The 13,739-nt window shown below is 40.3% G+C and overlaps 1 protein-coding gene across 4 annotated transcripts in view; it reads right to left on the minus strand.

The window, feature by feature from the left end:
- SESTD1 (SEC14 and spectrin domain containing 1) overlaps nt 1–7,998 on the minus strand; it is a 60,484-nt gene extending 52,486 nt beyond the window's left edge. For 2 of the 4 annotated variants that reach the window (XM_083362855.1, XM_083362852.1), the window contains exons 1-3: nt 7,572–7,998; nt 1,779–1,856; nt 31–133 (exon numbers count right to left, since the gene is read on the minus strand). The gene's annotated coding sequence lies outside the window, so the exon portion shown is untranslated. Of the gene's footprint in view, nt 1–30; nt 134–1,778; nt 1,857–7,398; nt 7,508–7,571 lie in introns of those variants that run through there. The other 2 variants (XM_083362853.1, XM_083362854.1) reach the window with 2 other exon arrangements.
- Nucleotides 7,999–13,739: the final 5,741 nt, after the last annotated feature.

Raw genomic sequence — 13,739 nt, forward strand, 5'->3', positions numbered from 1 at the left:
CAATTATTCATCTATTTAACTGTGTCATACCTTCATGTCTTTTTATCTTAATCAATGCAATTTGTCTCTCTAATTTTGTCAGAACAATTTTCAAACTTCAGTTTTTCTGAATTGTAGCTGCTCATCTTCTCACCTAAAAGCAGAAGACCACATCCCATATTTATTTTATGCCTACAGGACTTCAAACAGAAAAAAATCTCAATACTATCTTCACAAGATTTTAACAAATTTCAGTTCTATTTTTCAAAGCCTGTTGTTACTGAATCATCTAACTGAGTTTCATTCATTTAATTTTACTAGTTTGTTGTATCAAGGATACTTTTCATATTGATCAGTTTTCCAAGTAAACTAAAAATAACACAGAATAACACAAACACAATTTATATGATTCTAAACTCTACACTCAGGAACTAACTTCCCAGTTAGTTCCTGGACAAAAACATATCAAAATGTGTGAATATTTTTGATGTGTTATTATCAGTATTTCTTTACTGGTTAAGAAAGCAAAAGTTAGACAGGGATGAGGAAATGTATTTTAACTTCTGTGATTTCTTTGTTCAGCAATTCCTGGTAAATGTTCAAGAAAGTCCCCTAGAATGCAGTTTGTGAGCAGCTAGCTTAAATCAAAATATATGCATATTGGTTTTGCCTTAACTATGCAGACACTGGTTTGTGCCTTGTTCCTGAGATCTAGATTACTCTTTGATTCTGGAGTATTTAATCAGTTGATTATGACTAACACACTTTTCACTTTATCCATACACTATAGAGGCTCTGTTGTGTGTCAGGGCAAATTTCTGAAGTAAGGCTGGCAAGCTATCATTAGTTATCAATTCAATATTTAAAGGAGAACAATTATGCTGCCCAGAGCTTACACAAACAAGGTGCTTTCAAGGAAGAACAGCAAGAGAGCTTATTTGGGGTATACACTCAGCAGGTTGTATCAGTCATGTACTAAGACAAACAAACCTGGAGGGCAAAACAATCCAGACAGCGCTAGAGCAGTGGTCCCCAACCTGTGTGGGCTGTGGCCTATTGTCCACAGGGCCGCGTGAGTGGCTGGTCGGTGCACGCATGTGTGTACATGCGCACAGCCCCACTCCCGTGAGTGCCGTCAAGAGCGTCGCAAGCATTCACGGCCCCATTCATGCGAGCACCGCCATAAGCATCATTGCGGGCATCTGCAGCCCCACTTGTGTGAGTGAGTCTTTTAAAAGACTAAAGATCTGGCCAATGGCTCTGTTCCTGCAGGCCCCAAAGTGAACACACTCTTGCCTTCAGGGTACACGCCCCATTGCATGCAACAAACAACACTAGTGTTATTGTACTAGTTATATTGTTTACATCAGAGGTCCCCAACCTTTTGGGCACCAGGGACTGGTTATGTGAAGAGAGGTTTTTCCATGGACCGGAGGGGACGTGGCTTTGTGTACTGCCTGCATCCCGCAGATGGCGTTTTCCTTGTTTGTGCGGGCCAGTTGCTGGCATGCCATAGCCTGGTACTAGTCCACGAACCGGGGGTTGGGGAATCCTGGTTTACATTATTAAATATAAAAGCACAATTTCAGATTCAATTTTCCGAGATTTTAGTGAACATAAAAAACCTGACCTATGTAAACATACTTACATTTTTGCTATTAATTATATGGTCTACTACTATAACTAACACTTGTGTCAACAGACCTGTCTATATAAAAGTTAAAACATTTTGACAACTGGCAAAAAAAATTATATATCTATGCCTGCTAAATATTTAGAAACTGAATGAACCTACTTACTGTGTTTATGGCAATTTCCAAAGACATCAGGAATCCAGGAACAAAACAGGCTTGAGGTTTGACTCAACTTTTCAAGCTCTGTGAATAGTAAATTAGAACTTGAAATTTTCTATTGGCAGTTTACAACAGATTCTTTAGAAAGACATTTACTTCTTTCACACCATAGAATTCAAAATAAAATAATCAAAATAGGAATATGTTCCACAATACAATGACGTTACAGGTAGCCCTTGACTCAGCCTTCCATCTTTCTGAGGTAGGAAAAATGAGGACCCAGATTGTTGGGGGCAATTAAGCTGACTTTGTAATAATGCCGCTGGGGGGGTTCATGAAAGCCCTAATAAGCAGGCATATACATAGAATGAAGGCTACTGCTAAGCTTGTAAGCCGCCCCGAGTCTTCGAAGAAGAGCGGGATATAAATGGAATTAAAATAAAATAAATAAATAAATTCTCAAAGTTACAGCTACCCCACCAAACTCCACAGTCACATGAGTGTATATAACCCACAGTCACATAACCACGATTTGTGATTTGTTTTGCTGTTTTTCAGCAGAAAAAGCCCTCTGGATATGCTGCATTTGCTTAACAATTTAAGCAAACTTAACAATGGATTGACTCACTTTATGTTTAACCTAAAAAATGGTTGCAAAATCAAGTTCAGTCACGTATTGCCTCAACTTGCAACCACAGATTGTAAATCAAAGACTACCTATACTGTACATCACTACATTTAATAGTTGAAAATCAAAGAGAATCAGATTCGCAAACTGAATTTATGCTGCTGGAGGTACAAAACTTTGAATTACAGAAGGAGGAAAGAAAATCAGTAGAGAAGTCTGACAATTTCTTTTAGACTACATTTATTCAATATGTTGCTCATTTACCCTAGGTCATAAGACAATGGAAAATGGTCGTAAAAGTGGACATTTAAAGCAAGATTCTTTCATCTTTTGGACCTAGTATACAAAAAGAAATCCGAAATCATACCAAGACATTCATAAAAAATGTTGCTATTATGGGCAATTTTAACAAAAAAACCAACAACACTCATCTGGGTCAGTGTCAACTGGTACAGTTGAATCCCACCATTTTCTCCAGCTAGAAATGGCCCCTCTTAACTGAAACCCATTAATGCATTTTTTTTCTGTGCAAATAGACATAATAGCAATAGCACTTAAGACTTATATACTGCTTCACAGTGCTTTACAGCCCTCTCTAATCGGTTACAGTCAGCACATTGCCCCTAACAATCTGGGTCCTCATTTTACGACCTCAGAAGGATGGAAGGCTGAGTCAATCTTGAGCCGGTGAGAACTCAGCTGCTAGCAGTCAGCAGAATTAGGCTGCAATACTGCATTCTAACTACTGTGCCACCACAGCTCATAATTCCAAACAAAGCTCAAAAGATTTACTTTAAGAATCTTTTTCTACAGCATACTGGCTTTCCTTTTTGAAATTAAAGGAGTATTTAAAAGACTAAATAGAACCAAAGATTTAATATGGAATATTGCCATCCACAGGGATCGTATAAGAGATTTAAGCTTTAGAATAAGTCTCTGTAACATGTCATTACTTCTGGGGCTTCTCAGAGACTGACCAACACATTTCAAGATTGCATCTGAAGCCCTAGATACAACTAGACTGACCCCAAACCAGTATGGGCTTGGCCTATTCTGATTCGGTCATGATTCTGACTGGTAATCCAAAAAAACCATTGATGATCTAATCACAAGCCTCACTGTATTTGTGGACAGATCTGAATCCAATACCTCATCCCCTCACCCATTCCAATGCAAGACACATTATTCCAGACATGTCAAACTTGTGATGTCACACAACGTATCGGGACGGTTTTGCCATTGCTGGCAATGGGTGGGCACGGCTTCCACATGACGCATCAGGCCCGCAGGCTGGCAGTTTGACACCCCTGCGTTACTCTGTACGAGTGCTGAAATGTTTTTTAAAAAATTTCCTCCACTTAGTGTGACTGCTGTGGTGTTGCCATTTGCAATACAGATAAGCTTTGTAATGATAAACCAGGATTAACCTTTGCAGAGGATTTTAACTCAAAACGGAGTAGGATAGAGTTGTAACATACTGAAAATGTTGGAGGAGGGGTGGTTCAGGAAAAAAAGAAAATTGAAATAGATGCAATATTTTTTATATCAACTTTACTGGATTTTGTCGTTATTTTTTTCTAGAAATTCTCATTTCTTTTCACATCTCTAAGTTACGTTATGCCCTACTTTGGGCATAAATATTTCTCCCTAACCTGTCCTAAACTGCACTGGATTTGAACTTTTGCTCTTAATGAAAGCATAGCTCTTATAGGTTTCAATTGTTTTGTTACCACATCCAAACAACTGTTTCTTCAAGCCATGTTCAGACACAACAAAATGACTTTAGAGTAATGATATACACCTAGTGGTATTTAAATGCTACATGCAGAGCATGGATTTTAATTTATTGTACCCAAACCTTGAGGATAACTCAGTGCATTTTACACAGAACTAGCACTTGTACTGGTTAACAGCTAAGCCTGCGTTGTTTCAGTGTTGCAAATAGAGCAATCTCAAAATAGAACATGTACGTTTTAATCAGGAACAATATATAGTAGCCAGTCCTATGGGACTCAGTATTTAACTGAATTTTCAGACCATAAGCTTCTAAAGGAAGGAAAGGGGAGCATTAACATTAGTGGTAGCTTTTGAAATACTGTATGTTAATACTGTGCCAGGAAGACTTCTACACAGGAAACTTTTTTCGATAAAAGTATCAAATCCAAACATATTTCAAGCTGAGGATCTCGACAGATATTAAACACAATGGTAGTCTGCCTCTTAAACACACCAAACTCCCATGTGACTCCTTCCCAACTCAAGGCTGATTTCCTGATAAAAATATATATGCTATAGCATAACACAATTCAGGCTCTTATTCTTTAGATACAGAAAGTATGGATATAATAAATATTTTATGTAAAATTAACAATCTCATTATAGTATTTTTTTTATAGAAGCGAGCAATTCCAAACATGGAAATCAGAAGTCCAGGAAAAATGAACTAGCAATGGATTGTCATCAACCTAGATCACAGGTCTGCAACCTGCGGCTCCGGAGCCGCATGCGGCTCTTTCAGCCATCTCCTGCGGCTCCCAGTCCTCTACTATGTGCAGACAAAAAAAAAAGTGGGACTAAAAAAGTTCAACCAATCAATTCAAATATGCAGGGTAGGTGCATATTTCGCCTTGGCTCCACTCTTCAGTCAAACCCTGTTCTGCGCATGCGCGCATGTACGCACACATTTTTTTGCGGCTCCCAGTTTTTCCTTTTGTGAGGGAACCGGTTCCGAGTGGCTCTTTCACTGTTTCAGGTTGCTGACCCCTGACCTAGATTATAGATCTTTCTAGTTTTTCTAAATATTCTATTCCGTGCCCAAGGCCTAATCTGTACACTAAAATGCAGGTTACAGTAATTGATTAAAAAAAACCCTCAAAACTAAATTTGATGTACTTCATTCTTTATTCCACCCTTGAAGTTCCAAGACGTATGGAAGGACAATCTAGTGAAGTAAGTCACATCACCGTAAAAAACTAAAAGAACTGCTAAGATTCTAAAAAAACTGGAGGAATATAAATTATTGAATAATTCTGTTTTTTACTCTTTGTCCTGTAATAAAAATCCAAATTCTACTATTTCTATACTTGGGCAACTACAACTACCACATTCTTCTGCCAGTTGCATATATGTCTTTGTTTATTCTCCTCCCCTTTCTATAAATCTGTAAAGAAGAAACATAGATATATTTCATTTTTATTACTTGAAAAAGCCTACTTTTTTAAAAAAAATCACAACTTCAACCTCAAATATCAATCTGTAAAATTAAAAAAGAGGAATGATCTTCATCAGAGTACCAGACTTTAAAGTTACTCTGCTTTTGACAGAAATGTTTATTAAGGAATTTTCTCCACAAAGCACTTCTAAATGCTTCTACACATTAGGTCAATCTACAGAAATTTTTCATCAGATTGTAACCAAGCGTTACTGTGCAAATCAGACTAAGGCCTAATGCCACAGAAGGTAGAGAAATTCATAAGTTTTCAAGATTTCCTGCACTGTTTCAAACATATACAGTTAATACCAATGAATCCACAGATATTACTTGGTATAGGAAGTTGGATGTGGAGAACGGAAAGAAATTTCAATTCAATAAAAAAAATGATGCCTCTGAAATCATCCCAGTTTTAAATTTTAATCCCTCTTCCTCTGACAGCGGATCAATTTAAAAAACTGGAAAAATGCATTTAGTTCAAAAATAAAAATAAAAACATTACCATGGTGATGAAAGAACATGGCAAGTATCCTTAGGAATTGTATCTATCTCCAGCTTTTTTTTATCAAAGGGCATGAAAGGGAGAACGAAATCAGTGCTGAATTGTAATACTGGCATAGGAGAGTATATACAAACAATAATACTTACATAAAAGAGCATCTACACAGTCAAAATTTCTGTATTTGCAAATAACCTGCAATCAATACACTGCTTTGCAGTAAAGAAACAGAAAAAATACATTACCTGATTTTTGCTATTTGCTATAGAAAGGTTCCAGACCTTTTTTTTTAAAAAAAAAAAAAACAAGTAACTCCTCCTACTTTCTATTTCCCAAACAATGGTTTGGAAATGTTTTAAGAAAATCTTTAGATTATGCAGATTATGTCAGCTGTCCACCTTTCTCTAGATAGAAGCAACCCTGTATCAAACAATGGAACAACCCAAGACTGGAACCCATCACTTTGGCCATACATTTAGCTACCATACATTTGAAATGGCAAGATGACAATTTGACTACAGTTAATTCTAAAAAGTCAGGGTGACTGTTCACCTGAAGCCGTCTTCTCAAAAATGCAGGCTTTTAATGGCTCAGAGAAGGAAATCAATCGTTTTCTTCCTTCTCAGAACCATAAGCCCTTTGTTTCGTGGTTAAAAAAATACTAGAAAATCTTATTGTGCAAAATAACAGAGAGTGGTCAAAACTAGGGAAATAATATTGCTGCGGAATAGAAAGATGTCCACAGAGAGAGAGAGAGAAAGAAAGAGAGAAAGAGAGAGAATGGTGCCTTCACTCACTCACTCTCTTTGCTCAGGGCTGGGGTTGCAAAATGTCAACACCACAAAGGGAAAGGGAGAAGGGAACAGAAGAAAGCGGCAGCATCGACTCTTCCCTACCAGCGGCTGTGTGCGTGTATATTATTTACTCCACGTTATAAAGCTGTATAAAAAAAAGCCATCCAAAAGGCAAATGAGAAAATACCTGTTGCTCTTGTCTTAATGCAATTAAGCCCCCCACCCCACCCCCGAAAAAATAAACCCACGGGGCCGAGCCACGTTGAAGAAAAGAGACTCCGCCACAATAATTTAAAAAAAATAAAATTCAGTGGCAGAAATGCCAGGTTGAAGGAAAGAGGAAGAATGGCTGGAGGGGGAGGGATTTTATGCGCGCTCCCTCGCTCTCTCACACTCACACTCTCTCACACTCACACACACACACATTTAGGTAAAGATGCGGCGGCAGCCGGTTTCCCCTCACTCCCAGGAGACTCCCACCCAGCACGGTTTACCTCCGCAGCCTCAGGAGGAAGCAGCAACCAGCGCCAGGGAAGCCTCCCAGGCGGCGGGAAACAAAAGCCTACTCAGGCCGCAAGGCTGGGCCTGCTCTGCTCTTTTGCCCCTCTCTCTCTCCCCGTCTGCTGCAATCCCCGGGAAAGCGCCTGGCCGAGCAAAGCGGACTCACCTGGGCCGAGCGCGGCTGCTTAGCTACCAGCCCGGCGAGGGCCGGCCCGCGGCGCCGTTTTGCTGGAGCGGGAAAGGCGGGACCAACGCCGGCCGCGAGCGAGGGAGCGCGCGGCAAGGAGCGTCGCCGGGCTTCTTCCTTCGCCGCCGCCGCCGCCGCGCGGGCCTGCCGTAGCTACTCAGCAGACAAAAGCTGGGGGCCGGCCGGCCGGCAGGCGAGCGGGTGTGTGTGTGTGCTTTCGCCGCGGCCGTCAGTGCCGGCGAGGGCGGCGTTGCTTAGTCGCCGAACCCGTTTCCCCCTCCCAGCCCCTCTGGAGAGCGCGGCGCTTTTGCGCGGAAGGAAGCCCACCCTGGGTCAGAGGAGGCGACGACATGCATCCCTCCCTGGCACTAACACGCGCAACGTGCACATTCTGTCTCTCTTTCTCTCTCTCTCTCGGCTCGCAGAAGCAGCTGCTCTCAGGCAGGGTCAGCCCAGAGCCTGCAATGACAAGCCCCACCCTGATGTGGAACAATGCACCAGCCCAGCCACCCGCCTTGCGCGGCTCTCTCTTCCTCAGGCCCGTCCCTTGGGAAGAGGATCGCGCACGTGTGTGCAACGGCCGCGGGCTTGCCCTAATCTCTGGTTCCTGGCGAAAAGGACGGAGTGCTTTTCCTTGACTTTAGTTTCGCCGCGGTAGCGAGATTAAGCAAATTAGCCCCGCGGGCTTCCGAGATGACAGAAGCCGAACTCAAGACGCGCCTTTTTGAAAACGCTTGGGTGGCCCGAAATCGTTGCGGGCGCCCTCTTTGCAACTTTAAGCGCGTTAGTTCTCTGCTCTCGCAGTTCAGATTCTCTCCTTCCCCTCCCTTGTGCTTTTATTGTCGCCCTTCCTTACCAATTCCATCTAAGGCTGAACGTGGGCTCTTCCCCTCCCCCTTTTTTCCATCTACCATGGTATTCTGGTCTGAAGTGGGTTGGGAAATAAGAAAGGTGGATTCTACGGATCAGGCTTTTTTTTCCCCCAGTCTCCCGTGTGAAAGCAGTAGTAGTAAGGCTGCTGACTTTTTTTCCCTATTCTCCTCTTTTCCCGTTTATTTTCTTCCCTGCCTGATCAAGAATTCTACCTGCTGCTTGTGACCTTGTCTCGGGTTAATAAAGACCCTGCATTAACACGGATTTCGGAATTGTTGTCTCTGTTCTTTCCCAAATCAGAAAAAAAGGAGAGAGGGGGTTACAATAAAAACCACTATTTTATACCCTGTTGCCAGATCAACATTTCTAGAACAAGATTACCTGCTAATACTAATCCCTATCTTTGCCTGTTTGAAACTCTTAGAGAATATGTCATTTTATTCAGTGAGTGGAGCAAGGGACAATTGTTGTCCCCTGCTCCACTTTCCACAGCATTGGGACTGCAAAGGTTCTGCCAGTTTTCTTACTTAAGCAGCTAAAATGTTTGAAACCATAACAATTTAGCCAATGACAAGCTTCACTGCCAGAAAAATTCACTACAGAGTCTCCTTTTTTTCAGCTTGTTATAGAACAGGGGTCCCCAACCCCAGGTCCGCGGACCGCAGACAAACCTCTCTCCACAGAACTGGTTCCTTGTGCCCAAAAGTTTGGGGACCTCTGTTGTAGTAGACTATTCCCATTTATTGGAGGAAAAAATAATTTATAGCAGAAAAAATGATAAAATTAATAATGTTAATAATACTATATGCCAATTCATCCTGGTGAAATGCGTAAATATGGATAAAGAAAATACATACTTTTTTTCCAGACTGAGGACTACACTTGGCTTTTGTCGTGAAGAGAGATTACATGAAGAAAGTGTTGACTTTTATGCTAAATAAAAGAGGAATACCTGTTCAAAAATGACTTGAAGCTAAATAGAAAGCTTGTATTCCAAGTTAACTGATTTAGGCTCCTGTGTTTACTTCATTTGTCACAGGATACAATGGAGATATATAATGTACAATATTCTGGGGAGAAAAGATTAGGTATAGTTACAAAGATTGGGTAAACTCAAATGCATTTTAGATACATGCATGAGATGAGAGTGGGTAGGAGTTTAAGAACCTGTTGGTCTACTCTCAGGTTCATGGAGCAAAAGACAGATCTAATGAACCCTTCAACATACTGGAAATCATTTTTAAAAGTCAAGGCCATTTCAGATCTAGTATTCAAAGGATTTTTCTCTCTCAAAAGTCATCCTGGAAGAACCTAGTAGTGTGTGATGAGAAAGACAAATACAGATCCCCTCTAGGCTGTTTTTGATCCTTCCCCTCCCCTTTGACAACAATGGCTCTGTGGTAGCCCTAATGGAAAAGGCTCCAGGTTATGTTTTTACATATTAGAATATTATTCATGATTGCAGCTGTTATTTATTTAAATGGTTGCTAGATTTCCTATCCTGAGGCTGCTCCAGCTGCTCAAGGAAGAGCTGTATTAAAGAATGTAATTATGTTGAGGTGTTGCCTGGGCAAAGGGTCCTTCAAATCTTTCTTTATACTGGGTGAGGAACCCACAGAGGCAGTTAGGAAGAAGTTTTCTTCCAAATCCTAGTTACTTCAGCAGAAAAAATGTTCAGGTGTCCAGCTTAGTTGACTAATAATTTAAGAGCAAGGTAAAATTCTTGGATCCTGCCAAAAAACATGCTACAATGGAAACGTATCTAGCAACAATTGCTAGAAAATTAGGAAGAGTGTGTATAAAAATACACACAAATGAGCATTGGTCTTTTTTGTCGGGAGGAGATATCAAATATGTAAATCAGTGTGGGAACAGAACTGAACAGAATGATAAAGTGAGAAATATGGTGAAAACCAAACCTCAGAGGCACTATTGTAATATAAAAAAGAAAGCAGCCTGATGTTTTCCAGATGTTGTGAATTAAAACCCCTAGTAGCCCTAGCGGCTAGCCAATTGTCAGGCTTGGAGTTCAGAAAAATCTTCAGGACACTGATTTTTCTCTTTCTGCAGAAACCAAAAGTGCAAGCAAGCTCTTTATATTGCTGATGTTTTGAGAAAACCAAATACATTCAGGACAGTAATGAGAATGAGGCTTATGAGAATAATGTATAAATCATCTCTGCTGTGGAGAATTGCTCTGTGGATTAACTTCTAAGGGTGATTATGTTAAACCACCATTTAATCACTTTAAGGATATTCAATAAGACCCCCCCCCCTTCTGTTTTAAAGATTTTCCAAAAGTTAGATTGGGGTTTACAATAACATCAGTGCAATAAAATCAAAGCCCTCCTAAAATATTTTCATAAATATAAAAACAAGTATTCATCTGTCTTCTTGGGGGGGGGTAAATTTTAAGATGTAATTATTGTAAAGGTAATGATGTAGGACAGGGGTAGGCAACCTCGGCTCTTTTATGACTCATGGACTTCAACTCCCAGAATTCCTGAGTCAGCATAGCTGACTCAGCATAGCTGACTCAGGAATTCTGGGAGTTGAAGTCCATGAGTCATAAAAGAGCTGAGGTTGCCTACCCCTGATGTAGGATATCAGTAAAATTTATTCTTTATACTTTATTAAAGGGCTAGACTTTGAATTATGTTTTACCCTTATAGAATCTGAATTCAATATTACGTAACACTTACTAGGCTGTAATATTTAGACATTTTTCCTTGGGTTGGGGGGAGGAACCAAGTAATTCAAGAATGAGTACACATGAATTAGATTGTGCAATTATATCATCCCCCCCCCCCGGAAAAAAAAATCCAGACTGTTCTTCTGACTGGTGCCACTCAGATATTTTGAGACTGCAACATTGAGATAATGGCACATTTTGGAATGGCAATTTCTGAACTTCCTGCAAGCATGAGAAATATTATCTATGCTTTTGCTAAGTAGCTTTCACAGAACTGTGGCCTAAAATAACAATCCAATCACAATTTAATCAAAAATATTTCATTGCTTTCAAGGGGAAGGGGACCTACTCCAGGACATAGTAGACTAACAAGATCTTATAATATATAGGATTTTGCACAGCTCAAAAAAATCCTCCAGTAAATTAATTTTGAGTATGTGTATGCAGATGGATAGATAGATGATACTATCTATCTATCTATCTCTATTGAGAGATATCAATAATATTTTTCTTTGGTGATAATACAAACTGGGGTCATAGTGCAGTATATTTGGCTTGAGCCTGAACTCTGCTACTACAGTTTGTAGACTATAATTTATGACTAAATATGCTGAAGACCGAATCATTATGGGTTATTCAGTGAGCTCAATGATTAAAATAAATTGTGGCCTAGTGTAGAAGTATGCATCCTAAGGCTCCAAGACTGTGAAGTATATGATGAGAAGCATATGATTAGCATGTAAATGAGTTAAAATTTGTGATGGCCTTGCATTTTGATAATATGGTACTGGTTAATTGAACTCATAGAAAAGGTTTCAAATGGATATGGTCAGGGCTTTTTTTCTCATAGAACGTTCAGAACGGAGTTCCGGCACCTTTTTTGGATGGAACCTTGTAGGGTAGGCAAGGCGGGTTGTATGACATGTGTGAGTTCCGGCACCTTTTTCTTTTACAAAAAAAGCACTGGATATGGTACTGAGTCTGATTTCATCACCTTGGTTGCTGATATGTCACGTGACCTCACGTGACGTCGCGAGTTTGACATGTCTGATCTATGGGGCTGAGTTTTGTTGAAGTACAGTGGTTCTGATCTTTCCCATCTATCTGTATAAATATTGTGCCCTGTGATTACCATTCAGCATTGAGACCATTATCCTATTTTGACCCACCTTCCATCTTGTGTCTCTTGTTCAATAGCTATATGAAGGCAAAGGTTTTTTAGAGCTTTGGAGTGGATCTCTACCAGTATGCTGACAAAAACCAGCTCTGCCATTTTTGCAGCCAACTTTAAGGAAGCAGTCAATACTATTAATCATTGGGCAAGTTCAGTAATGGGGTATATAAAAGAGAATTAGTTAAAATTCATTCTGGATAAAAAAAGAAGATCTGGAAATTGGAGTCCAGATTAAGATTAAGGTTCACTTGTTCTTGATAGTTTATGCTTCTTTAAAGGTAGCCTGTAGCTTAGGAGAGATCCTTGATCCCCGGTTGTTTCTAAATTAACAGTGAGGAATGTAGTAAGGAATTTATTTACACAATTATGACTAATGTACTATTTCTATTGAGCCTGTCAGATTTGATAACAATCCATGTGCTGGTCAAATCCTGTCTTTATTATCGGTCTTACTAAGGCCTTAGTAAAAGTCTAGAAAGAGTGAAGAGAAGAACAACAAAAATGATTAGAGGGTTGGAGAGTAAAACATGAATAATAATAAATTATAATAAATAATAAACCTTTATTGTCAAAGTACAACATGTGTACATCGAGATTAGCTGAGCCTCCCCCTGTGCTCTCTCCCCCCAACACACAGTGACAACAAACCCTCCATCCCACCACACTATGTGAACCAACTACACCACACACCGGCCTCCCAATTCAATTCTGCATAAGATTATGTCCCATTTAAAAGCCTAACAGCCCACGGATAAAAGCTATTTTCAGCCTGTTGGTACGGCTGGCTATATTCCTATATCTCCTACCGGATGAAGAATGGTTATAGGAATTGAATATGTCTACTTTAATGAACCCCTTCATGGATTACTGCCTTGTCGTGGCGAAGGGGCTTGCGTAATTCAATGAAGCTATGAGCTATGCCGTACAGGGCCACCCAAGACGGACAGGTCATAGCAGAGAGTTCTGACAAAACGTGATCCACTGGAGAAGGAAATGGCAAACCACTCCAGTATCTTTGCCATGAAAACCCTATGGACAGTACCAAAAGGCAAAACTATATGACGCTGGAAGATGAGCCCCTCAGGTCGGAAGGCGTCCAATATGCTACTGGGGAAGAGCAGAGGGCTAGTACTAGTAGCGCCAGAAAGAATGAAGCGACTGGGCCAAAGCCGAAAGGACGCTCAGCTGTGGATATGTCTGGTGGTGAAAGGAAAGTCCGATGCTGTAAAGATTCTTTCTCCATAGGAACCTGGAATGTAAGATCCATGAATCAAGGAAACCTGGACGTGGTCAAACAAGAGATGACAAGACTAGACATCGACATCTTAGGTATCAGCGAACTAAAATGGACAGGAATGGGTGAATTTAATTCAGATGACCATCAGGTATACTACTGCGGGCAAGAATC

This window comes from Vipera ursinii, assembly GCF_947247035.1.
Source record: "Vipera ursinii genome assembly, chromosome: 1".
NCBI lineage: Eukaryota > Metazoa > Chordata > Lepidosauria > Squamata > Viperidae > Vipera > Vipera ursinii.